The sequence below is a fragment of the Zootermopsis nevadensis genome, unplaced genomic scaffold (genome assembly GCF_977971745.1).
Source record: "Zootermopsis nevadensis isolate Lab colony 2312 unplaced genomic scaffold, Znev_1.0 Znev_ptg000016l, whole genome shotgun sequence".
NCBI lineage: Eukaryota > Metazoa > Arthropoda > Insecta > Blattodea > Termopsidae > Zootermopsis > Zootermopsis nevadensis.
Window position 1 is genome coordinate 2,715,030 of NW_028259148.1, and position 27,224 is coordinate 2,742,253.

The 27,224-nt window shown below is 36.9% G+C and overlaps 1 protein-coding gene across 2 annotated transcripts in view; it reads left to right on the top strand.

The window, feature by feature from the left end:
* The window catches only part of LOC110834413 (potassium voltage-gated channel subfamily KQT member 1), a 248,551-nt gene that overhangs the window by 75,714 nt on the left and 145,613 nt on the right, over window positions 1-27,224 (top strand). The gene's annotated exons all lie outside the window — the stretch shown is intronic.

A 27,224-nucleotide genomic window follows, 5' to 3' on the forward strand; every position in this document is an offset into this window, starting at 1 on the left:
TATAATTCAAGTTATACATAGTATATAATCTACATCTAAAATAAATTAAATAAATTACATTACTGATTATTCAGTGTTTATCATAAAATAATATATATTTTTTTAAATTTCACGTACCCCCTAAGATGTCTTCGCCTACCCCAGGTTGAATACCACTGGTCTAAACCAGTGGTATTCAACCTTTTTTGTTCGCGTACCCCCAGATATAATTTCTCTCCCAACTTTGTACCCTCAAAGTTGTTGGTGTGTAATTCAAGTTATACATAGTATATAATCTACATCTAAAATAAATTAAATAAATTACATTACTGATTATTCAGTGTTTATCATAAAATAATATATATATTTTTTAAATTTCACGTACCCCCTAAGATGTCTTCGCGTACCCCAGGTTGAATGCCACTGGTCTAATCTACTCCATATCCTTGATCCTTACTTCTTTTTATATCTGCCTTGTCTTTTCATGTGTCTGGGTATTCCAAATTGTATCGTACCTGCAACTTTGAATGCATATATTTACCCCATGTGTGATGTATAATTTTCCCACCTTACTCTTGTTTACCTGAGTACCATAATAAAGTTTGGTGAAAAGTACAAATTTTGAAGCTTCGTTATCCTGTCGCTGACTGTCGCTTAGGTTCAAATGTTCTCAGCAAACTGCTCCCATAACTCTGAAACCTTCAGTCCCTGTTTCGCCTCCAGTGCGACACACCCAATTTTCTTACTCGCACAAAACAACAGGCGATGTTATACTTTTGTAGATTTTAATTTAATCTTTACATTTTTGATAGGTTAGGTTACAATAATCTGATCTGAATGATAGGAAGCTGCCCTCGAATTTACTTGTTTCTTTACCAGTTTGAATATCGTTTGTTTAATTTTGTGTTTAAAGTTTAAATGCGTCATGTTTGTGTTTTATAATTAAAATATATAATATAATTCAGGTCTATACACAAACTTTATTTACAGATTAAGCGCAAATTTTAAATTTTAACATCTGTAAATAAAGTTTGTGTATGGACCTGAATTATATTATATATTTTAATTATAAAACACAAACATGACGCATTTAAACTTTAAACTTAATAATAGTCAAAAAAGATGCGTATACCAATTTTTAAATTTAAAACGAAAAATAAGCGCAAATTTTAAATTTTAAATTTTAACATCTGTAAATAAAGTTTGTGTATAGACCTGAATTATATTATATATTTTAATTAATTTTGTGTGTTGCCTCAAACTCTCAGTATTTTAGTTATAAGACGAAGAAAGTCGATAGAATGAGGAATATAAGATGTAAAACTTATATGTAGTTCACCTACATTTAAAAGTTTTTTTTTATTCTGAACGTCGTGATATTTTGACTGTAATGAAGAACTAGAAATCTTGATAATGAATCCGATAGATTTGAATGCTTCGTGTAATCACATAATTTCTGTTGTGTTTGATGGATATTATATAAATGTTTCCTTATTTTATTCCTGCGCACAGTTAAAGAACAAGTTTAATACAAAGTTACAAACTCTCTTTTCAAGGGACAAAATAAGAGTTGTGGATGTCTGGAATCATTTACAATAACTATACTTTTCTGGAGTGGCTGTCCGATATTGTCAGTATTAAGAAAAAAAAAATTAGATTATGAAACTTGATGTCTGGTATTTATTCATGATTCCACTTGCTTACAAACTGCCTTCAAACATTAAAATGTAGACCTGTTGTCATTTTTCAATAAAACGTGATTAGTCATGCACTTTTCATACCAGATGCAACTTATTCGTATTGCATTGAGATATCGCTTTATAAAGAACATTTAGGAATGACAGGACTTAAGTTTGTCACGGCGTTGAGTACGAAGATGGATGTCTTCTTGGTTGTAGCACCGTTAGTCTGGTAGAAATTTACCAACGTTTTAGAGGTCCCTGCTTCCTCCATCATCAGGGCGATTGTAATCATTATTAACTGATTTAACTCCGTTGGTAATAAACCCTGAAGAGTATCTGAAGTAATAATCTGATGTTTTACTTTTAAATTATTTTTACTTTTAATAATTTTAAACTCTGGAATTTATCTGGGCTGTTAAAATGTTTGTTCGTACATGATTGTTTCCTTCATCCCTATACAAGGTGTTTACCTAAGTCTTTCAAATATCCTAGGGTAGATGATAGTGTTTTTCGAACCCTTTGAGGATGGCTGTCAGCCACCCGGGTCCACCACTTTGACAAAATCTTTCTTTCGTTCCTACCTACGTTTTGAAAGGCATCGTCTCGTCATTTTATATGTTACATTGTCACGAAATTTCCTTTATTTTATTTACTGTATGGTTTCTTTCAAAATTCGTTCACTGTTTTTCCATGTACACTTTTCTGTTTTCTTTAAGTGGTTTTTGGCGGTTTCAGCGTCAATCTTCTTTTATTATGCGTGAAAGCCGAATGCCTGTCAGCTGAAGGACTCTTGCCCTTGGATTTCGTTATCTCTTAAATGAATTAACATTTGCGCTTGTTGCTCGGTGCATGTGTACTCGTACTACCCTTACCGATCAACGCTGACACAGAGGCACAGGAATTAAGTTGTAACAAGACGAGATTATGCTGTGAGTGACGTCAGCTCAGGGTTTCAGTTCAGTTCCTGACCTTTAGTTTCTTCCAGTTTAAATCTTTGTGCTGAAATTTCGTCACATGATGTTTGGAATTCCCATTAGATGTCTTGTGTGCAATAGCGTGTTATGTGCGAGATCACTGGTTTACGTGACTTTGCGAAAGTGTGTGTTTTGTGACGTCATTATTCGTACCATTGCAAGCCTTCTGGAAAATTGAAGGATGCTTCATGTTAGCCCTTATCTGCTCTTTTCTTGTGGAGGAAAATGTAGTTTCAAAAGCAGTGTGGAATTGGTAACTCATCTTAGTCGGTTTCCGTGATTTGAGTGCTGAAAATTTACCTACACGGGCCCCCCGAAATTAAGGACTTTTCCAGATCCTAGCTGGATGGTTATCAGTTTATAATATTCGTCCCATGCAAGATTCTATGGAATGGGGTGCAAAGTTATTTAAGTCAGATTCGATATTATTACCTCAAGAATTACATGTGTCATTTTAATTATTTTCCTTAGTGAGAGTGACATTATTATTATTATTATTAGTATCATCATCACTACGTTTTAGCTTTTCTCCTTTATTCCACGACTATATATTATATTGCAATGCGAACATTTTATTATTTGTAGATTTAATAAATTTTATTGAAAGTTATTTTATCTTTTTTTGCTTATCTTACAATGCAATTATAAGCTTATCACATCTTATGTAAAATTAACCATATAGTAATATAAATAAATAAACTGTTTGGAATGTCGTGGGAAGAGCATGGAATATGTGAGACTGAATTTTAGAATTCCAGATGAGGGAGGGTTAGTAAAGGAGCTAATCCCAATGAAATGATTAATCCAGTCACGTAAATAGAATAACAATATATCGTCTAAGACTTGAAGAGAATTCGACGTCCACGGAGCCCTGCCATTGCGCCACCTAGACCTTGATTTGCCAGGAACTTCGTATGTTCCGGGAACATGGCCGTCTACAGCTGAGACAGTTCAGTGACACTCACATACCACCCAAGATCGCGACGTAACAGCCTCGTGCCATCCAGGAAAATTTCGATTGAAGCGAAAGGAGGTCATGTTGCATAGTTACGGAACTCGCGTCATCTGTGCACCACCCACCTGTTATGATTTACTCTCGATTCTCAGGGAGAGGCTGGCATGAGCACCGAGAGAAATATGCAGCTCTGTGATACAGAAATATTTGCTCCATTGATCATTCTGATTGCGGCTTGTTTAAAAAAAATCCAGTTTAGGAATGGCTTGCAGAGCGTTGCATAATATGAAACCAACAGCAGAAACCGGTTAGGCATGCGGGCAGACATGATCCACAATTTAAACTGACCTCTGTGTCTAAGCACCACGCTTTGGAGGCGTGGAAGTACAGCTTCAGGGGTATGAAACCTCGCAAATAAAATGGGTTGAGAAGTCAGCTTCACTCTGAATAAAGATTCTGTAGTACAAGAACTCGATATGTTATGATTAGTGGTTCTCACTGCAGGCTATCTTATGGGTTGTGGCACCGTGTAGTCTGGTTGAAATTTACCGACGTTAGAGGTACTTCTGCCTTCATCATCAGGGTCACCTTCATCGCCCCGATGATGGAGACATTCTGTAACGTCGGTAAAACCTTCTGTCAACCTACGCGACCCTTCAACCCAGAAGACAGCCATCTTCATCATGATGTGTTGTTTGTTAGACGCTTAATATCATTATCATAGTCACTTCAAACTTATTTCCGTGTTACATTTGTTGCCGAACAACATGTTTCGACTGTACATGGTCATCAGGTTTATGTCTAGGGCGTAGTTATTCCATCTACTCCAATAAAATAAGTATTTTATCACATCTTTTGTCAAAGATAAAAATGATGTTTAATAAAATATGCTTAATTTATATCTTAATTGCGTCATGTTTGTGTTTATTAATACAATAATTTATTTATCAATACATTTACAATAAATTATTGTAAAAATATGCTTAAATATTTTGTTCAGGGAATTAAATTGTGAAAGAGATGTGTGGTGTTTCCCTGTGTTAGTAGTACCGAGATAGTAACCACTGGGTCACAGAGCCATTTCTTTTATTGGTGAATCATTCTTCGTGGAATAAAATAATGTATTTTAACACCACAACCGTTAGAGGAAAGATGCAAGGGATATGTGAGCGTTAGCTAACCAACCAAAAATGCTAAGTAGGGGCCGAGTCCTGCGCATACGCGAGACGTCGACCGTGCCAGGAGACACCATTCCTGCATACGAAATGCATTGCTGGAAATTGTGAACTGCCTTAACACTGAACCTGGGGTTTGCGTTAGTGGAATTCTACTCAGTTTGTTCTGAAATCATTTTACACCTGTAGGGTTAGGACGAAATTTGTACCTGGCAAAAATTGCGGGACAGCCAAGATTTTAAAGGGTTGACACGAAGATCTCCTCCATAGTTAAAGGATGCAACATTTGCACTTTACATTTTTCATTTTCTGAAATATGTATGTATATTGAGCGTACGTAGAGGACACGAAAAGAGAATTAGTTGGGTAAACTTGGTGAGAAGGGCTACTCGATGGACCTTGGGTAGGATACTGTTAAACTGCATGTTAATTAGATGAGATGATGTGCATTGATGAGCCATAGAACTTCATAAATGCCTATATATTTTGTCTGACCAATTTGTATATGGAAATTTTGGTCTTTTGTGTCTACTCTAAGAACATGGATGCAAGAATGTTTCCAGGTGAACGCTTTCAGCAACAGAATCATAGTCGCTTAAAAGTATTCAACATGAATTGTACATATATATTTTTAGATGTATTCAGTTGTTTCAGCTACATTATTTCTGCATGAAAATCAGTATCTGTGGTGTATTATTCCTACATATTTGTTTAAAACGGGAAGTCCTTGCGAACCTTTCTCAACGAGGCTGTAGAGAAGCTGGCTTTACGTAGTATATTTTTCTTTAATGCAGTGAAAATAGTTGTTAAAGAGTTTAAATGGCCAGTGATACCTTTACTGTATATGTGCATAATTGAGGCTTCTTGGCAGTTGAGTTTTATGTCAACACTGCTTGTACAGTAAGTTCTGGACATCGTCTTGAAATCTACTGACTACACCGCACACTTATTACCGAGGCATTGACCCCAGTGTTTGAACTTCTAAATTAGCAGCTAGCTAAATGCCCAGAGTTCTTAATATCAAAGACATATCTTGAAGTACGACACTGTCAGAAATATATTTATATGATTTCACTTTAAAGTAATTTAACATCAGTTATAAACACTTTCTAATTTGTAGAGTAAAAATAAATAGACGGGAAATTATAATTTAAATGATTGTCTAACAAATATGTATTAAAAGTTACCGCATTCTATTGTGGTACGGGGGGCTTTCAAGTGTCGACTGACATCGAAGAGATAAATCTGCTCATAACGTCTGTTTAAAGAGACATTTAAGTGACAATGAAATCGCAAGTACTCTAGTATTCTAGTTTGATAAGCGCGATGTGTCTGTTCCAAATTTGGGTTGGGAAAATATCTGAGGTCTACTTCTGGTGCAGCATTATGGTTGTAGTAAACAAAATATTTCGCGTCATGATAAACGTTGATCTGTTAAAACATAAAATGTTTAATTAATTACAGAATTTCTTCTACAATCAAACGTAATTAACTTAGCCTTGGCAAAATTCCATTGTCTCATGGCTACGAGTACAAAGGTGGCTGTCTCTGGGGAAGTAGCATCATGTAGTCTCGGAGATATTGACCGACGTTTCAGAGGAGCTTACTGCCTTCGTCATTGACGACTGCCAATATGTATTGCACTATTCAGCGCAACATCTCAGAGGACAGTCATCTTTGAGAAGAAATAAATGTTTTAAAACATTCCAGAATTACTAGACGTTTGTCATTTCGATGCGCTGACACGTAAACAGATTGAGGGAAATAAAAACTTTCTTCTGGGTTCAGTCCGCTGATCACTAGTCGAGTCTTGTTATGCCGTTCATTCCACGAAGACCGGGCTTTCTTCGTGGGTTGCTGAAACCGGTCCCCGTGCCTCGGTCGTTGGATGCAGTCGGATAACGGAAGTTAAACTGAAAGTAATCATTCTTTAGCTGAATGCCGGCTAATAAAGATGACGCAGACGCCTACGGGCTTTTAATAACCACGTGATTTTGAAGGCAGACACTCGACTAACGTTTGAAGTTGTCAATTTTCAAGATGGACTGCAGTTTAGGAGGGTATAAAAATTTTAACATCATACAGTTTATCGTTTGGCCACCTGACTAACTTAAGCCTTGGCCACCAAAATGAGAGATACGTCGTGTGGGTTATTAAGCAAGTCTCCTCTAAATTTGCCGTTGGTCGTATTATACAGGGCTAGTCTAAATGATGTTCCCGATTTGAAACACATAATACTACTCACGTTTAATGAAATTTAGATGCACAAAATTGTATACCAACAAAAACTTGGAGATTTTATCTTTCCATCGGTACCAATTTTGTGCATCTGAATTTCATTAAACGTGAGTAACATATGTTTCAAATCGGGAACATCATTTAGACTAGCCCTGCATTTTTAGCGTGTTCCTGTTTGTGAAACAGGAGGTAAAATTAGCAAAGTACACATTTTGGAAAATTCCTTATGCAAGATGATTATTTGCTTGTGTTGAACAGGGTAAAGTCGCTCTGTATTAAATATATTATGTCAAGTTCATGTGAATTGGTCATCATTTCTTACGTTGCTCACACGTGTCCAGCGTTGGGAAGTTTCACTTCCACGGAGAGAAACTGCTTATGTTGGCAGAACAGGATAAACAAGTGTCAGAACCTGTGATCGAGGTGAACATGTTGCAGCTCCTGTCTTGTCCATGCATTATAGTCCCCGAGGATACTGTGTAGTAATTCCAGCCTGTGATTGGCTAATTCACGCATATAATCAATTAATTTTTCTCGTTCGAATACAGAGTTTGTGCTGTTCCTGTCTAATGTAATATCTCATTTGTGGACACAAGAATATTAGCATTACTTACAATATAATAATTAATGTAAGACTTGAGGTTCTCACAGCGATGAATATGAAGATATCCGTCTTCTGGGTTATTGCGCTGTGTAGTCTGGTCGATGTTAACCAACGTTTCAGAGGTCATACTGCCTCCATCATCAGGGCGATGAATATGCATTATTCGTACTTGAATAAGCTGAAGACCTCGAAGTAAATATGATTAATTGTGCAGAGTGATTCACGTTCAAGTTTTTCGCTGCAAAGCCTCGAACTAAAGTAGAACAGATGGACGCTGTTTAGTTGTAAACGTCTTCCTGCGTGTTCTAAATTCCCAGCCTTTTATGGAACCTGAAGGTTCATTACTGTGTTCACAGAGGTTTCCACTGCATCCTGGATAATTATGAAGCATCTCATTACGAAATCTACTCCATCCTTCTGTTAATTTCTTTCTGGTAGGTCAAACGACCTCAGTCTGTTGAAACATGCCAGTACCACTTCCTCCTCTCCTCGTTTCTGTTTTTCTGAAGTCAGCATTTTGAAAAGAATTTTCATTTTTATTTAACCTTGTGTGACCCATGAAATTGATAAGTGTCGTTAAGTGAAATTTAATTAATGCCATGTTTTCAGTTCAATATATAACAGTTAATTGAAAAGGTGCGATAGCTACGATATTTAAATAAACTTTGTAATCATTTAATTCATATGAAACAATTCTAATGCCCACAGTATAAATGGTGATAATGGGAACATGTACTCCGATTTGGAGTACACATATCTTTCAGATGTTTAGTTTTCGGTTTTAAGGATCTCATTTTTTATTATTGTTGTTGAAGCGGATATTTAATGTAACATCAATCTGTATTCCTTTTCATACCATTAAGTGTATGTTGGTGGTGTAATTCATGTTATGGATGTGTCTACGAAATAAGCTTATTTTATCGACGTCTGTAGGGCACAGAATTTAGGCAGTGAATGAGTACAGGAAGTGTATTCAATTACAATACATTATCTTTTCATTTATATCTTATTTTATATCTTAATTGCGTCATGTTTGTGTTTTATTGATACAATATTTTTATTTTCCGTCTATACACAAACTTAAAATAATGTTGTTTAAAATTATCTAAAATTATAACATTCTCAGTAGACACTGCATCTTGTTACATTTTTTGTATCGACGACATGTTTCAATGTGTATCACATCATCATCAGGTCTATCAATTTTAATATATTTTAAAAACTGTAGTACATTTTGCGTTGCGTATATTGATTATTTTAATTTATTTAATTTTAAGTTTTTTGTCTCTTCGTTTTGGTTTGGAGGTTGTACTTGGATGTTTATATCGGGTTGTAATTGATGTGTTGTGTGTCCGATATTAAGAGACGGTAAACTGCAACAGTTACTTAACCATGTGAAGTAAAAATTCGTCTAAATACTCGTAAAATTTCAAAATCTGTTTTCGTGGATCCATGTGTTTGATTGCGTTCTACATAGCTTATATGATTTTCATTTAAATTTGTTGCTCTATTCATTTTTATCGTTCTCGTTTAAGAAACGCCAATTTTATGTCATCTACTATCCTTGATATCATCATACATGCTCCATGCCCCACTCGTCCTATGGGAAAAATAATAACATCTGATGAAAAGTACCAAAGTTGTGTAAGGATTTAACTGCACGAGGACTTGGTACACGTGATAATGGCCATGTGTTTATTGTTTACTCTCATTTAGTTTAGTTCACTCAGGGCCAAGGCGATTCGCTTGAAACCGTCTCTTGTTTACTAACCCATTATGCTTCGTGCAAACCCTGTCGTGTATTTGCATAACTATCGCCGGCAAACAACACTGTGCTCTCCATGTGTGCTAACACCTACGTGCATTCGTCATCAACATGGCTACCTGCATAGCGGTATAACCACATGACCGGGTGACAGTGGCTTGCCCTTCACAATGTCAGGCAGACGTGGCATTCAGCTTGAGAAGGGAAAAGTCTCACGATAACTCATGAACCTTGTTCAAGATTAACAGTGGAAAAGTACCTTTATATTTATTTACTGTCATACTCTACATTTTTAAGAAGCAAAAATAACTTTGGTTTAACTGTTGAGTCATACATTGCATATTCACCCCCCCCCCTCCACACACACACACATCTTCAAATAGTTACTGGCTAAGAGTAATTGGTAATTATATGCACAAGTTTCTTGAACTGTAAGTAACTTTTTATTTTGTGGGTTTTAAGTAATTCTCATAATAAACAGCGATTATTTCGTTAAACTGCATCATTCAATTCATTTTTGTGCTGCTGAATTATGTTTTATTTGAGGTTTAAATTAATTTCCTAATATAAATCCGCGCAGATTTCAGCTTTACTGCTTATTAACATTTTCAAAGCTTGGAGCTTAATATTTACACATATTACAGAATATTGATCGCTTTCGAGCAATGCAGTTGTTAACATATACGTACATATTTATTTGCCCACGTCACTGTATTTTGAGTTTAAGAATTTTGATTCATGGTTCACAGTTCTTCTTGAGAAGCGAATAGTACGTCAGTTAGTTAATGAATTTCCTGTCTTTTATGGAATAAGGAGATTCATTACCGTTTCACAGAATTCATTCAATATATTAATTTCTAATCTGGTTGAATCTACACATTTACATCCTGTTTCTGATATCCATTTTAATATTATTTTCTCATCTATGCTTCTGTCTCCGAAATAGAAAAATGTTTTCTGAAACAAAACTGTTATTCCTGGAACACTTTAGAGCAAACTATTTTTTTTTTTTCATTTTACTTCTTAGCAGTTTCGTTTTGGGGAGTAGTGATCGGAAGGGTTGACGTTCACATGGTACAGCTTCATGGGAACTGCTCATGTCATCTACCTGCTGGATGGGTCAGATTGGGGGAGGCTTTGAAAGCAAAAAGCCTGTGCTCTCTTAAGACTCTAGACAATGGATTTTGTGGGAGGTTTTAGGATGGGGTGTTTTTTTTTTTTTTGTTATGCTGGGCAAATCATCCTGGTCTGTCTACCATTTGGTAGCCTCTACACAATACAAATCTTATCCGACTGCAACCCTAGTCTTTACAGCCTCTCAGGATGTTTTGAGGAAGGAAAAGACCCTTCTTCTAGTTTTAGTTATGGTTTTCTATTTATTTCTTAATTGTGTGGGTTTTTTGCTTTGTAAATTTTTGTTTGTGTGTTATAAAGGTCCTGTGGTTCCTGTCATTGGTCTTCCAAGTTCTCATTTATATTACCCAGGAAATCGTAGGGATATTAGTTTATATGGGACTAAAACTCATGTTCAGAAAGCTATGGTAATATTTAGTTTACAATATTAGACTGCAATATTTACTACTTTAGTTGTACTAAACACTAGGACAGTGTACAAGCTTGATGTCTTGTTCCAGCATTCAAGTCTCTATAAAGCTACTTTACAATTAAAGCAATGAGTTTTATTTATGAGGACTAAGTAATTAAATGAATCACAGTTCTTTTTAGGAAGTTGGTAGTGACTCAGTTGGTGTAAGAATCTCAAATGTTCATGACCGTACTCACAACAACCCGCCACTCGACTGTATTCTGTGTCGATTCCAGTCTACTCTCACGTCAGTACTTTTATTAAATGCATTTATCTGTGTCTAAGTCAGCATGGAATTAATTTTTCTTCAGGTTGTGCGACAAATATTTCGTTTTTATTCCCCACTCTTAATGAATCCTGCTAAATGTTAGATAATTTAATAAATAATAAGGAAAGTTGTTACATATATATGAATGATAAATTTTGAAAGACAATTGGACTAATACAATATACGGTAAGGGCATGTTTGCACACACTACCCAAGTCAAATATGTCGTGTCGTATCACTTCAGTGGAAATTACAAACGCACAATTCTAAAAGAATTTAAAGTTATTCCTGTGCAAATTCGCCAAGGACCTGAAATAAAGGTATTTTTATACTGAAACTCAGTTCGATGTGGGTGACCAGCTTTATAGTGAAGGAATAGTCCTGGGCGCGATAAGTAAGCCACGGTTTCCTCATCACCTAGATGATGGAGGCAGCAGTTAACTCTGAATCGTCGGTAAGCTACACGACGGAACAGCCATCGTCTCGGACTGCATCTTATCTTCGGTCACTACCGAGTGTGGGTCAGAGGTTGACTACAATGAGAGTTCCCATGTGACAGGGATCGTCCGGGAGGCGACTCTATATGGCTCAGCGCTCTCGACTGTCCCCAAGATAATTCAACGGAACAGGAAGGTGAGGCATGACGCAAATTGCCGCCACGTTCCACGTCACACCAATTGCGAATACTAAAGGGTGTGGCACTGTAATCTCAGTGTTTTACACAAGTCTGTAATGATGACACGTATTAAGTTGAACTTCAGAGATTTGACACGCATCAGGATTATTCCATCATGAATAATATTAAGCAGACGTAATTTTTAAATTGGGCCGTGTTTCATGCTGACTACAGATTTCAGAGTCATGTTTGAATAATTGACTGTCGCCCATTCTGTATCTGCGAAACCAGAAACTTCACTGAAGGCCACCACTGGACCCTATCCTGAGCCATCTGAATCCAACCCACATTCTCTGACTGTATTTAGTTAAGATATATTTTAATATTATTCCTCCATCTTCAACATAGTTCTCCCACGTGGTCACTTTAATTATGGATAGATTTATATGCATTTTTCCTACGCATGCTACATGCCCGACTTGGTCCATCTTGATTTGATCACTTCACTGCGAAGTATTTACTGAGCGGAGCACACAATACCGATGGCAATGCTACGAAACTTGCCTCATTTGTGTTTTAAGTCATACATGCGTTTTAAAAAGCAACGTTTGAACTTCGATCTTAAGTAAAGTAAAGTTTGTCCCACTATACGCCATGTAGGCGCTTGGGGGGAGAGGAGGTATAGCTCCTCTCTTTCTAGACCTCGGCACTAGATGGGGGTGAGTGGTCAGCATCACGCCCCGGCCGGCTTTACCCCTAATCAATACATAAAAATGTTAAACTAAGTTGATTTTCAATACAGTTTTGGAGCCTTACGTGTTACTTTCGAGTTTCAAAATTGCAGGCATATTTGTTATGTTTATTGTTAGAGTTCTCCGTGGCCGGCCAAGAAAAACTTTAATGCATATCCCATCTCCAGTTTTCTGCGTTGTCTCGCTTTTAATCGACGAGTTTTAATTTTAAGATTGTTGTTTTATCTAGGAATATATTAAACTCGCGACAGAAAAAATGATGTTATGATGGGAATGTTCATCAGACGTTATCAGAGACGAAGATTACACGTAGTTTCAGAGACTACATTAAAGTAGTGATATACTTTATAGGTACGCTGGGTGTTTAAGAAAAGGAACACCGAAAAGTTGGTTGCAACGCAAACATATCTCGTTACGTCTTCTGGGTTTATCACCCAGTGAATACAGAAATAAAACGAAATATACGAGTATAAGTGAAATTGTAGACGGCTGAGAAAACAGACTGCAAATTTTATGGGTTGAATATACATAGATGGAGTACCAAACAGGTACTAAAATATGAACAACTTGAATGGCTGTGACATAGCTCAGGCGGTTAGTCGCAGGCTTTGTACCTCTTAGGTTTTGGCAGATATATGGTGGACAAAATGACACTGGGACAGATTTTTCTTCGAGTCCTTCAGTTTTGCCCTGTCTGTATCATTCCTCCGCTGCTCCATATTCACTCATGTATAATTTTGGGAGTAGATAATGGGCCCGGTTCCATAGAGACACAGTCTCTCACCCTTTCGCTGCAATACAGACACCGGCTAAACCTACAAGGGCCAGAACCAGGCACTTATTCCTAATCGTGCGTATTCATAGAAAGTATTATATTTAATTTTTGTACCAGAATCTATATTGTTTATGTTTATAAAATGAAAGCACGAGGTTTAATTAATTGGCAAGGGGCTGACAGTCCGTGTCTAGCAGAATTGTTCGTCTGGTCAAACGGATATGTTCCTTCATTCGGCCACCCGTCAGGCCCCCAGGCAAGAATGCCGACATTGACATTGCAGGCGGAGGGAACTGTTTCTCATCGAGCTTGGCTGCCCAAGCTTCGCCGTTGTTCCGACAACCCTTTTCCTTCATCTCTTCCTCTTGTTTCACAAAACGTTTCTTTTCATTATATTCTCTCTCTGCTAGGGTTCCGGAGTAAGGGATTGAAAGAAAACCTTTCCTGTCGGTCACTCAGACTGCCTAATCACAACGGTGAATTCTGTGACATTACTATTTATAAGGTGAGGAATGTTTGATCAGCGTTCAGCACAAGCCCAGTGGAACGTATGATACTGACATAGTGTTCTGTACGCATATAAGATGGCCACGGTGGTCTAGCGGTTAGAACGCTGGTCTTGTAATCCTGGGGTCTCGGGTTCGATTCCCGGCGGTGCCCGAATTCATAACTTGTGTTGGGCAAGGCCGTGGTCTAGGCAACACGGAGTTTTCCTCCGTGGCATCCCAACAATTACTCCATTCACACACAGAAGAAGGCAATGGCAAACCACTTCTGGATCATCTGCCAAGAACGTATATGAACAGGTCCCAGTCCGAGAAAAGGATGGAAGGATCCTGTTCATATGGACCTGTCGTCAGACAGAACACTAAATAAATAAAACTCATATAAATGGTTTATACTTGCATAAGTGACAGTTACGAACAGAGCCCAGATCAAATGTTTTACACCCGCGAAACTGAGTTTTCCTTGGGTAAACGAGAGTCCCAGGGTTGTTCAAGAAATTCCCTGCATTTAATCGAATCCAAAGATTTGCAACTTTGTTCATATGTGGTCGTTCTCGGACATTATCCTGAGCCAGCTGAATCCAGTCCACACCTTCGCAAGGTGTTTCTTTATATACATTCCCATGTTTGCCTACATGTGACCTTTGCCCTTATAATTGTTTTGGTTAGAGACTTGTGTGCATTTCGAAGTCATGCATTGTTTTATTCTCTGAACATATTTTATGTAACTCGAAGTTTTATTCATGAGTTCTTGCGCCGAGTGTGAAGATCACAGTCTTCTGGGATGTTGCCCCCGTAGTTTCGTAGAAACTGGCAGACGTTTCAGAGGTTCATACTGTATAACCCCCCTGATGTGGAGGATGAGTACAGAGAATAATTGATTTATTACTTAATTTGTTATTATTTTTGTATGATGCTGTTATTTACCGTTAAAAATACGATGATTGGGTAGGCATGTAGAAGAAGGCAATCGTCGTCTGTTTTAATGCACCGTCCCAACATTTCCTCTGAGAAAGAGGACAGGGAAGCATTCATCATAGTCGGTCGAGATTCGAACCTGGAACATCACTAATACGAAACTGAATATCTAATCACTCACCGGCAAATTCTGTGTTTGTAACATATAGTCATCCTGTAATCAGAAAAAAGGTTACAGTGTAATGATATTTGTGTATATATCTATCCATCTTCTGATAATTGCTCTGTGTATTATAGCATTCTACACCGCCTCGCTGCAATGATTTCAGCAGTACCCACAATGCGAGTTTTAGTAAGGGCGCAACAATTTGTGTCCTTCGGTTACGTTCCTCAGAGAGAACACTGATACGGAGCTCACGCCTATCTCCTTTAGAAACCTCTTACAGCGTACATTCCATCCTCGTGTTTGAGCATTACCAAACAGACCTGTGTTTGTCAAACACTCCCATTTCCGTGTGCCCGTATATTTTGGCTAAGCGTCGCTAAGTTTTCTTTCATCCTGTTAAAAGACTATGTTGTAGATTGCAGTCTTCTGTCTTGTTCCTTTCTCTTACCGAAAATGAAATTATACAGGAAATTCCATATTGGAGGGCGGCCTATATGTAGATATTTATTCAACTTTGTTGGTCAGTTTACAAACCTCTTATTAACACGTGGTAATTAATCTCTGTATTTATTTCATGTAAACGATCTCTTTGAATTTGTAGTTTAGATGCGTCATGTTTGTGATTAAAATTCAATATATATTTATTTATTATTTCAGTCTGTACAAAAACTTAGTTTTTAAAATGTTGTTGTTAAAATTAAATTAAAATTTAGCGCTTTTCATCGTTATTACGATGTTACATATCAGCGCTTATTATTTTATTTTATTTTACGACATGTTTCGATGCTATTGCATCATCCTCAGGTTTTTTATTTGTTATTTTCATCTTTAAAACTAATATATATTTATTAATGCAACCATTTATTGATTTATTTGTTTTTGTAGATTTCTTTTTGTAGGTATTCCTTTTGATCTTCGTAGTATTTGCATATTTTGGTCAGTTGTTCATTGTGAAACAATTAATTAACATTTGAATTATTCATTAATTATGCATTAATAAATATATATTAGTTTTAAAGATGAAAATAACAAATAAAAAACCTGAGTGAATGCAATAGCATCGAAACATGTCGTAAAATAATAAGCGCTAAAATGTAACATCGTAATAACGATGAAAAGCGCTAAATTTTAATTTAATTTTAACAACATTTTAAAAACTAAGTTTGTGTATAGACTGAAATAATAAATAAATATATATTGATCTCTTTGAAGTTTCGCAGATTGGTTCTCAATTGTAATACCCTGTGGACTAAGGTTTCTTTAGGGCTGAAATCAGAGAGAGTACGTTTTCCCGAAAAAATTGTTTCTACCGGAACGTCGACACGGCGTTACAGCCCAGAAGATTAACACTGATAATTTTCACTGTCATAAGAACCTCAAGTCTCACATCGCTTTAAAGTTCTAACCCGTTTCATGTCCTACTGTTTGAATCAAAGGTCTAATTAAAGTTTTAAATCCTGTGCTTGAGTCGCAGAAATTTGCCCCGCAGTTCCTGATTATAACAGACGACAACGCAGGAGGAATAATGGAATTTATTCTAAAAGCAGACCATGAGAGATTGCGGAATCTTGCTGTCTGGTGGTTGTCATCGGAAGGTCCCGTGATTAAATATCAGTTTGGAGGCTGGTATCTTCTGTGTTGTAGCGTCGTGTAGTCTAGTAGATCACCTTGATGATGGAGGCAGCAAGGACCTCTGAGACTTTAGTATACTTCTACGTATCTTCCGTCAGGCTATACGACGAAAATTGCTTTTTATATATCGCCTGATATATTTGCCATAATGTTGTCTTTTGAAATGCATACGATGATAATTATTGTTACGATGTAGTTAAGTTTTAAGGAAATGGATTTTGTCCAGATTTCATTCGATGTGTTTCTGTGGTATTAGGCAGTGAGATACGAGTTGTTTGGGGCGGCTCGGTGGGTAGCCTCCAGTGTACTGCGTAGGAAGGTCAATGACTTGAGATGTCCTCCAAACACTAGCCAGGTCGATCGACTGGCTTCACTTCGCGGTCGCTACAAAAGTGAGTGAGCCATGCTTCCTGAAACCCACTACTGGTACTCGCTGGCCAGCCACATGGAAACCTAAGTGCACCACTTTTTGTCCTACAGTCAAGTAATGGATTAAAGTGGCCGAAATTCTTTATACCGTCCACACCCCAATACATCGATAAGTAAAGATGGCTGCCTTCTGGGTTGCTACTTCGTGCAGTCTGGTAGAAGTTTACCGACGTTTCAGAGGTCCTTGCTGCCTTTATCATCAGGGCGATGAGTAAGCAGCGCTGATGATGGAAGCAGCAATGACCTCTGAAACGTCGGTGAATTTCTACCATACTGCACGAAGTAGCAACCCAGAAGACAGCCATCTTCAGACTGAGCCCTCCGAAAACCTCAAATCCTATTCATCGATAAGTTATTACTTTGGTCTAAGGGATCCTTGGCTATTAGGCTCCAAGGAACGGTCTGCCTGTATTGCAACCGTAGGCTATTTGGGTTATGGATTATTTAGCCCCCTTGTGTTAACTGTTAAGAGTGTCTCATTTTTTAAGATAGTGTGTAGTGGCGAGCTTTCGTCAACACAGTAATAAATCTTCAGGTTCAGTGAAAGGTGAAGAGTTTCTTGACCGGCTGAGCAACTATCTTATCTGTCGCTCCCAGCATGTGTGTAACTGTCATACCCATTAGTATTTGTGTTGTAAATACAGTGAATATTGGAAACAAATTATGGATAAAGTTTGTGGAAAATGGAATAGCATTCCTCAGGTACAGAAGTTTAACTCAGAGGTCAGTTCTAATCCTCCACCCCCCCCCCCCCCCCCCCACAGTCTGAAAAAATAAGTCGCTTTCGTCAATGGGACAACTGAACTCTCTAGAAACCAAAATCATTACTTATCGATCTTGGTCTTCTCGATAATAACACCGTGTGCACTTGTTCTAAGGAACATAATACCTCCATCTTCAGGGCATTACATACATCGATACAAGTGAAGTTTGACCCATATCTTGTCTTCTCAAGGCGTTCACGTCAGATCTCACCGAATTTTTCTGTTAGTTACTAAAATATTAGGGTATTTATGAGATGATATTGTTGCGTCATATTGTGATGATTATAATTGTTTATTTTAACCGTCTAATCACAATAAAATATTTTATTAAATATTAAAATATCAAAATATTATTACTATAATTAACATTTAATATTTAAAATATTAAAATATTATTACTATAATTAACATTTAATATTTAAAATATTTGTTATATTTAAAATATTTATTTAAAATATATATTTTAATATATTTTAAATATTAAATGTTAATTATAGTAATAATATTTTAATATTTTAAATATTAAATGTTAATTATAGTAATAATATTTTGATATTTTAATATTTAATAAAATATTTTATTGTGATTAGACGGTTAAAATAAACAATTAGGGTATTTAATTTGTCGAATATAATAGTGGGGCTTATTTATATTGTTCTTTACACGTAAGTAAATCGTATAATTTTGTCTTCTTTTTCTGCGATAGTCACCATTAGCTCAGACTCTATTGCGCCGAATAATATAATTAAGGAAGCTCTGGTACCATGATTTAAGGCATTGTGTTCTCGTTTCGTCCATCTTACCCCCAGAACCCGTTGGTTAAGAGGCTGGTGATCCCCAGAACAAGCCAGGACTTGGCGACGCAGAGAAAATGCGTGCTCCTGTTGAGGAAAGAACCCTGGTTTTACATCCATTCCCTAGTCACTTACCCGACTGAACTATTCCGGGTGCCTCAGATACCGGAATACCAATTTAAGTCATCTTAAGCATATCTTTGTGAAGTTTTGTGGGTGTTTTACGTATGGGCGTTCGATTGCACCATTATCTGTGTCATGTGTGTTCTGTCTGTTGAACGAGCCATCTGTGCTCATGTCTTACTGAACTATGACGTCTTTTTAAAAGTTTGTTTACCCGATGATGAAGTCACAGAGTAGACGTTTACTCATGAGTTTTGGACATTAAGGGTGCCTTGTGTTATTGAAATTTTGATAGTGGAAATGCATGTACGAATTTGGAATATACGTATTTTTCAAATGATGAAGATGATGCTATGACATTGAAACATGTAGTAGTATAAAGCGCAATATTGTAACATCGAGATAACGATGAATGGCGCATAATATTAATATTAATTTTAAATTTTAACATCAACAATTTAAAAGTTTGTGTATAGACTTGAATAATAAATATATATTTGAATTTTAAACACAAACATGACGCATCTAAACTATAAACTGATTTTAATTTGTTGCTTTCGCATGTTTTATAACGCGGAGGTCTTGGTATTGTTAAATGTGGGGATAATTTATAACGACGCTGTAAAATAATGTGACGATTGTGAATATTTGGGGATGAAATTAAGGTGATTGTCATTGTGATAGTTATATAGGGAGAATTGTGGAAGGAGAAAAGCGAAGTACTCAGGGAACATCCTGCCAATTTTCTATTTGTCGACTTCAATTTCCACATGGACTGCCCGTAACTGAATGTTGTTCATTGTGAGAATTAAACGGCAGAATTTATGCACGGAAATACATTTATCCCGGAAATTACATAAAATCAGAAGGTCGTTTTGTGGTTCTTTAGCACAATAATTTGAAATGCACAGTTCAACCTAGCCTGTCCATTTGTCATGCATCTTGGAATGTAATGGTTGTACAGAGTATCACATAAATATTTATACGCAATATAAAACGTAGTATTAACCATGTCAATTAGATGATTACCGTCGTCAACTGTGCCACGGAGCTGTCAGTGGTCATTTCGAACACCCACATCGGATTCACTAATTAAAAAATCGCCTCTGCTGACGTATGTAATGTATTTATTTCATTCGTTGAATTTGTGTAGACATCTTTTTGGGAGAGCCTGTGTTTGCCCGGAAGTAACGCCACAGTTCCGAGCTGGCTCACACTGTGCGATGTTGCTTATTTGTTTGTCAGACTGTATACTTGACAATGCGGCATTGACCTCCTCGTTAGACGTACTGAAATAATTCTCTCAGGACAATTGTAAAATTTTGAAAAAGAAAATATAGAATTGGTATATCGCAGAAGGAAATTATTAATAAAGTTTGCCATTAAATATATGTTAATTGTCTTCTAATCTATGTAGATGAGATATGTGGGAAGATAAACGCTCATTTGTTTTCAGTGATCATGTGATTATGATTGCATAAGGAAATATTCTCCAAAAAGTATTGCACCATTATCGATAGCTGTCGTAACATATAATTTAACTATTTATTCAGCTAAAAGAAAATGTTTAGTCTTAGAAGGGAAAGAACTGTTGAAGGCCAACGCACTGATAAGTAATAATATGTCAGAAAAGGTTACAAACTTTTATTATCTCCGCTGTCAGTTTAGCAGTAATGGAAGTTATGATTATAAAATAAATTAATAATGTTCGATTATTTATACGGAGCAGATTAATACACACCACTTAATAAGTGTCAGCAAGAGACAGTCTTAAAATGCTACGAAGTTTTAGTAGTGCATTTTCTATTACGACTATGAATTCTAGACTAAACAGCAGATCCAACCAATTTATTCTTCTGAAACGTGATTCCTGAAGAACGGATAAATAGACAGACGTAGAGATTAGATAGGAACTAAATGTATTTAACTTGACAGAGAAAGTGAAGGAATATCAACTTAACTGTCTAGAACATATCTGAAGAACGCCATCTTATCGAATTCTCTGTAGGTGTTTGACGAGTTAATCTCGTCATCAGGGTACAGCTTCGAGCTGTGGCCGTTTCACACCCGATATCAATTGAGTATATGTCTTATGGCACCACAATCGGCTAAATCTTCAAGGTGAAGAGTTTGTACCCCAACATTTAACTCCCGAACTGGAGAACCACCCCTTATCGGCCGTCTGCTGCTGTTTATTGAATTTCTTCGCAGCGTTCCTCCAAACCCAGAAGCCGACTCCACCGTCCGCACTCTGTAGTGACAAGTGTCCCACTTAACATCGTCCCAGAATGTGACCTTCGGCAGAAGAGTTATTCATATCTGAACTAGTGGGAAATTTATTTGCCGTGAGGGAAATTTCTAATTTTATAACTGTAATGTTCGGTTAAGTGGTACCTTAAATAACTAACGGAACCCCGTCAGGTCGTCGTGTTTTCATTAACCTGGAAGATTGGAACATTAAATCCTAAACTCACACTCACTTTGATTGTGGGCTTCTATAATTGAGTCCTTAAGTTGTGGAGATCTTACGAGTAGAATTCCAGTTGAATCAGTTTCGATCTCTTCAGTAGTAGTTTGGTACTCATTTTTAAATGCTTATATTGACCGCTTCACGCTGATGACAGAGATGTTGCCGCCCTTCCACGGCGTATCATTCGTGAATCAGAACTGCATTGTTTAAGCAGTTTCAAGTTCCATCTATTACAGCAACGAGTTAGCGCCATAGAAAAGATTTTCTTTGCTCATTGACGGTGCGGTTGACGACCTCGAATAACTGACAGGAATTGATTTGTTGGTGACATTCACAATTCAAAGACAGTCAAGATACTTATCTTTAAAATCATTGTAAGTATAGGAGGGAATATGTACAAAGGCATACCAAGGCTTCCTGGTCCTGACAGAGTAGTTTGATAATTTAAGTATTCAGGCGAAGACAATTCAGATATGTTGGCATGGATGTGAGGATAATATTAAAATGTATCTTGAAGGTAATCTAGGCGACTGAATTTATTTGGATGACGTTAAAAACTAGTAGCGGGTTGTTTTGAACACGGTAATGGAACATCGGTTTGCATTGAAGGCGAGGAATTCTTTTGAATAACTGAGAAATTATTACCTTGTCAGTTTTAATTCATTTCCATTGCACTCTTGCAACAAATTTCACTGTTTCAGTCCAGAACATGGGCCCTTTTATCATTCTATTTACTTAACATGAATGAATACGTAAACAAACAAGTGCTTTTGATAACTTCTTTGTGATTAACGGGGACAAATATTCCAGTGGTTGCCGAATGGATATAAATAGTGTTGTTGTTTACATACAATTAATTTAGGAAGAGTCTGTCTCTTCCGTTTACTTAGTTATAAATAGTTACAGCAAATTATGTGGTTTGGGTCACGTGTTTTAACGTGTACGAGAAATGTAGATCTTCCTCTTGGATGTTGACGTGGTACCTTGCTCGTCTGAGGTATGATGCATATCTGTGTGTAGGAATTTATGTATGTTCTATTTAAGACGGATGCATTAAACGTCAGAATGACTCACGAGAAGAGTACTTCTTGTCAAGCTGGTAGTACACTCAGATCGCTAAGAAATTCCCCTCCTGTTATGGAACCCGGATATCTGTTACCATGTTCACAAGATCCTGGAACCGGTCCCTGTTCTGTCCAGTTCTACTTCTTCAGCCCTTTTTCCTAAGTTCCATCTACACTTATGTCTTCTAAATAATCTCATTCCTTCAGTCTTTTTAATAAGAATATTTCACGCATTTCTCATCTCCCCCATTCGCGCTGTATTCCCGGCCCGTCTCACACTTGAATGTTAGTGAGATTTCTTGAATGTATCGCTCGAAATTGCATCGTCGCCACCAATTCCTGCCCTAGCCACGGTACGCGACAATTTAAGTCGGCAACAGAGCTAACTGTGAAGTCTGAAGTCGTAATGGCTCCGTGCAACTGCTTTCGTTGTACCGATGTTGGTTCTGTGAACTGAAGACCAAGTTCTTCGGTGCATTTGCTCTGCAGCTGATGCGCATCTGTCTTCACGCTGTTCTGTTCTGGAAATGACAGAACAGGAGCGAGTATGTGGGGTGAATGTACTTTGGTTACTGTTTCTTAAGACTGCAATTAAAATAAGACCAAAGCGCTCTTTAGGTTTTTTATGTAATGACATTTAATTTAAGTACAAGTTTGTTGATTTTAAATGCAGTTAAAATAAACTATATTTGAAAAGTAATATTTTGATATTCCATACTTTTGTATAGATGAGAGTATTATTCTTGAACTTGGCAACTGTCGGATATTCTCAGTCGTAGAGCTCTGTTAGCGTGATTAAGCACTAGAAAGAATTATATGGAACGTGACACGCTGCATAAAGTAGAATTCTTTATAAGCTGATATTTACTGCTCAAAGAATTACCGGTCGGTTGTAGAGTCCGTAGATTTATTATCTTGTTCTCAAAAGCATTTACCTTCAATCTTCTAAACTTTACTCGAAATGTAGCATACGTTCCAGAACTTTTTAAACAGTTCAGAATTAGAACTTCCCTTTTAATGGACTTGTTAATTTATTTTGTTTATTACCGTCATAGCAAAGAATTTTTTCTTCTGAAGAAACACTTTTGTACACCAAAACCACTTTCCTAATCTTCAGTAATATGTATTAATAATTTCAGAATTTAAACAGAATATTATATAAAAGTAACGATGGGAAGGAGAGAATTCTTACAGTCATTCTGAAACCGCAGCTGTAGGTGTGGTTATGGTACCCGCCCCAACTGGACGAATATTGAGGGTTACTAGTCTTTCTTTTAGAAAGGAGAATGTCTGTATTGTTTTATTCGCTAGCTGTTAAACCATGTCATACGTGCTTACAAGGAAACCTTCGTAGACCGATACGTAGCCTTCAAACTTGGTAAGTTTACAAAATGTAAAACTGTAAGTGTTGTTATCGGATAGCTGGATAATTATAGATTTGTTCTGGTCTCATATTCCAAGTTTGGAACTCTTATATAAATATAATAAGGCGTGGCTTTTATGACAAGTCGGTTTGTTTCGCTTTGAAAAAAAAATAGCCGGTCTTTGTAACCAGTCGATTGATTTGGTTTAGTTCGAAGGTGAAGTGAAATCAATATTATGAACGTCTGGAAGTTTATTTTCTTAATCTGTCTCTGCTCTAACCTCAAGTATTTGATGATTGAGTTTTTAATAACGCTATCTCACAACTTTGTTTATATATCGTCAGATGTTAGATGATTATGAGTGGTGTATTGGAAGTAAATTGAATGGAAGTGGTCGTAGTGGTCCTGAGTCAGCATGCTGTCCTGCCGAAGACAAGGCCCTCACCACAGAGATTTGTTTGAAACCTTGATCAGCTTCCTTGAACCACCGCCGTGAACAAATGATATCAAGGTTATTCTGTGTAGACTCATGGCGTAACTGTTTAGCTATATTTTATATGGTGATCGTGTAGTATCCGTGGATAAGATAAAATGCTTAAGAAGTTTTAGTCTAAAAACATGGAAAGGCTACCATCTGAGAGACCTACACGTAGATGGTAGGGTAAAATTAAGATTAATTATAAAAATATTGGCAGACTTTCATTTTCTATGAAAGACTCGGATTTCTTGAAGAGCTTGGGGACTGTCAGTTTTCGAAGATGGATTCTGCTGTAAAGTGTCGTAGGATGGGAGAAGATACGGAATTGTTCACTGTGCAATGCACGGAATCCTGCAGAAAATCTTTCGGACATGTGACCATTTTGCAGCACAAACGCTCTGGTACCTGGTGGGTGGTGACGTTAGAATTTGGTTGCAGGACTACCCAATATTTTATGAGACTTGGTTTTTATACGACTTTAAATATAGAGACGATGGGTTTCTCCGACACTTTGGTAACCACCTCCAAGACCGCACAGCGTCACAGCCCGTAAGACCACAAATCTGCGAACATATTTGTTTGTACTAATTGATGTTTCAAGGTCAGATCTTAAGATCGTATGTAACCTGTTCATAATTTTGTATTTACAGTAATGTATTCCTTGTAGTAAACTCTGACGATAATAATAACTTAGAAGTATGGACTTTAGGATCTCACTGACGTCAGCAGGACTATTAACAGCCAAGTCAAATGCAAATACTAGTGATAAATACAAACGCTTCTACATTTGCGAATTGGTTCTTTGTTTCTTATGTGTTTGTTTCTTTTTTTTAGCCCAATTGCATTCATTCTTCGTTTTCATATTCCTTTGACAGCCTCTTGTTTCATACCCCGTTCGATTCTGGCTAATTACGATCTTGAAGCTGTACAATTTTAGTCTGTTCATGGGGATTTCAATTTTGGGTTTCTATACTGTGTATCCCAGTTTTGAAGGAGCCAAGGTGTAAAACATTCACAGAGCATAAATTATACTAGCGATATATTAACCCTTGAAAGCCTAATAGATAGATTGTGTTTATGGTTTCGTATGATTCTCACTTTAATCACATATTACCTGTGTTATGTTTGCGATACGGAATATATATTATTTATATTATGAAGGTAACTTCTGCATTATATTGTCGTAATCAGAAGAACGAGCGGGCAAATCCTGGAATCTTTGCATCAGAATTATCTTATTTCCCCCCCCCCCCCCCATCTTAGAAATAGTATTTGTTACTTGGATATGGCTGTCTTCTGGGATATAGCGCCGTGTAGACTGGTATAAATTTAGTGACGTTTCAGAGGTGCTTACTGCCTCGATCATCAGAGCATCTACAAGGCACAACATCCCAGAAGACAGTAATATTTATACTCGTCGTCGTGAAATTTCTCAAATTTCATAACCCCCCTTAATTTTTGTAGTTATTTTTACTTTTCTGCTGTCCTTCCGCCTCTATCTTCGGCTTTAAAGGGCCAATACCTTTATTACAATAAACATATTTTAAATCAGTCGTAGATTTACGACTTACTTGATTGATACTTCATAAATTTTAAACAACCCTTTAGGTCTACAATACGTCGCTGTTCTAATTAGTATTAGACATGCAAAATATTGCATATAAACATAAAATGATCCCCTTTATTGTTTTATTTGTCCATGAATATGGCGCTTTTGTTGATATTATTTCCGCCTTCGTTTTTTAATATTTTATTTTTTGAACCTTGTCTTTATGGAATAATAATAAAAAATGTATCGTGGTTCAGAAGGACAAAAAGCTGCAGTGACCATGTCATTCAGAAAGTGAATTGTCAGGAAATGACATTGTGTTGCCAGTGAGCGGCATTACTTTGCACGATAAAAGGAGAGTTCAGGGAACGCTTGGCTTGTCTCTTTAACTACTGAAACAAAGGAATTTGTCGTCCAGTAACTTTTCTGCTGTAATGGAAAGTAATATTATATATGGGTTGAAAATAATATCAGTTTAGGGTGGAAAATTATTTCAGACTGGGGTGGATTATAATGTCAGATTGAATTAACTTACCGTGTAACGAATAACTCTGGTAGCAGGACCCAAGGTTCAATACAGTTGATACCAAAGACCGCCATTGGACACAGGTCCAAGAGATTTATCCAGCCACATTGTGTATGGATTTCTTGTCTTCTTCGGATGAGCTAGACGTTTATTCAATTATATCCTAACACTACTAGGTGATTTCCGCTATGTTTCCATCTTCTTCCCTCAGAATAAGCAAAGAGTATAGGAGGAAACAATTTGTGTGTTATGCGACTTGTTTGAAGCAGGCGAGATGTTAATCGCTCTTGAAGGACAATTTCGCGAATATTTTGAAATCGTGTCTTCACGAACCACATTTGTGTAATTGTTCATATTCATTTATCAGCGTACAACTCAATACTAAATCTCACTGTCTTCATTTTTTTTTTAAATTATCTCTCGTCCTAAACGACGAACTTAAGACAAGAAAGTACTGAGAAGAATGTTTTGAGAAAGTTAAAGGCTAACAGGAAACCCTGTAGAATGAGGAGCTTCGTAATATGTACTTTTCGCCACATGTAATTAATATGATCAAATCAAAGATGATAAGCTGGTGGGGGCATATAGCACGCGAGGGATAGATGAGAAATACGTACAAGATTTTAATCGAAAATAATAAAAGGAAGAGGAAAGATGAGACCTAAGCGTAGGTGATGGGATAATATTAAAATTGCTGAAGGAACAAAGGATTATGAATTGAATCCATTTGGCTGAGGATAAGGACTGTTAGCAGGCTGTTATGAACAGGGTTATGGGCATTTTAGTGTTCGTTAAGGGTGGGAGTTTTATTGACTATCTGAACGCTTATCAGCTTCTTAAAGGAACCTCTTCTGCATGGATTGGTTTTGTGGTATTTTGTGCTTGCCATGTATCAGGCAAGACAATCTAATATTGCTACAAAATTGAAGAGGGGGGGTTGTCTTACGTAACAGGGGTCGGGCCCTTGGCCTTCGATATTGCGTCTTGACGTAAGCAACAATTAGTGGTTGTTACACTTTGTAGGGCGAAGTCAAGTTCAATGTCAAAGCAACAAGAGATCTTCTCATGCTTCG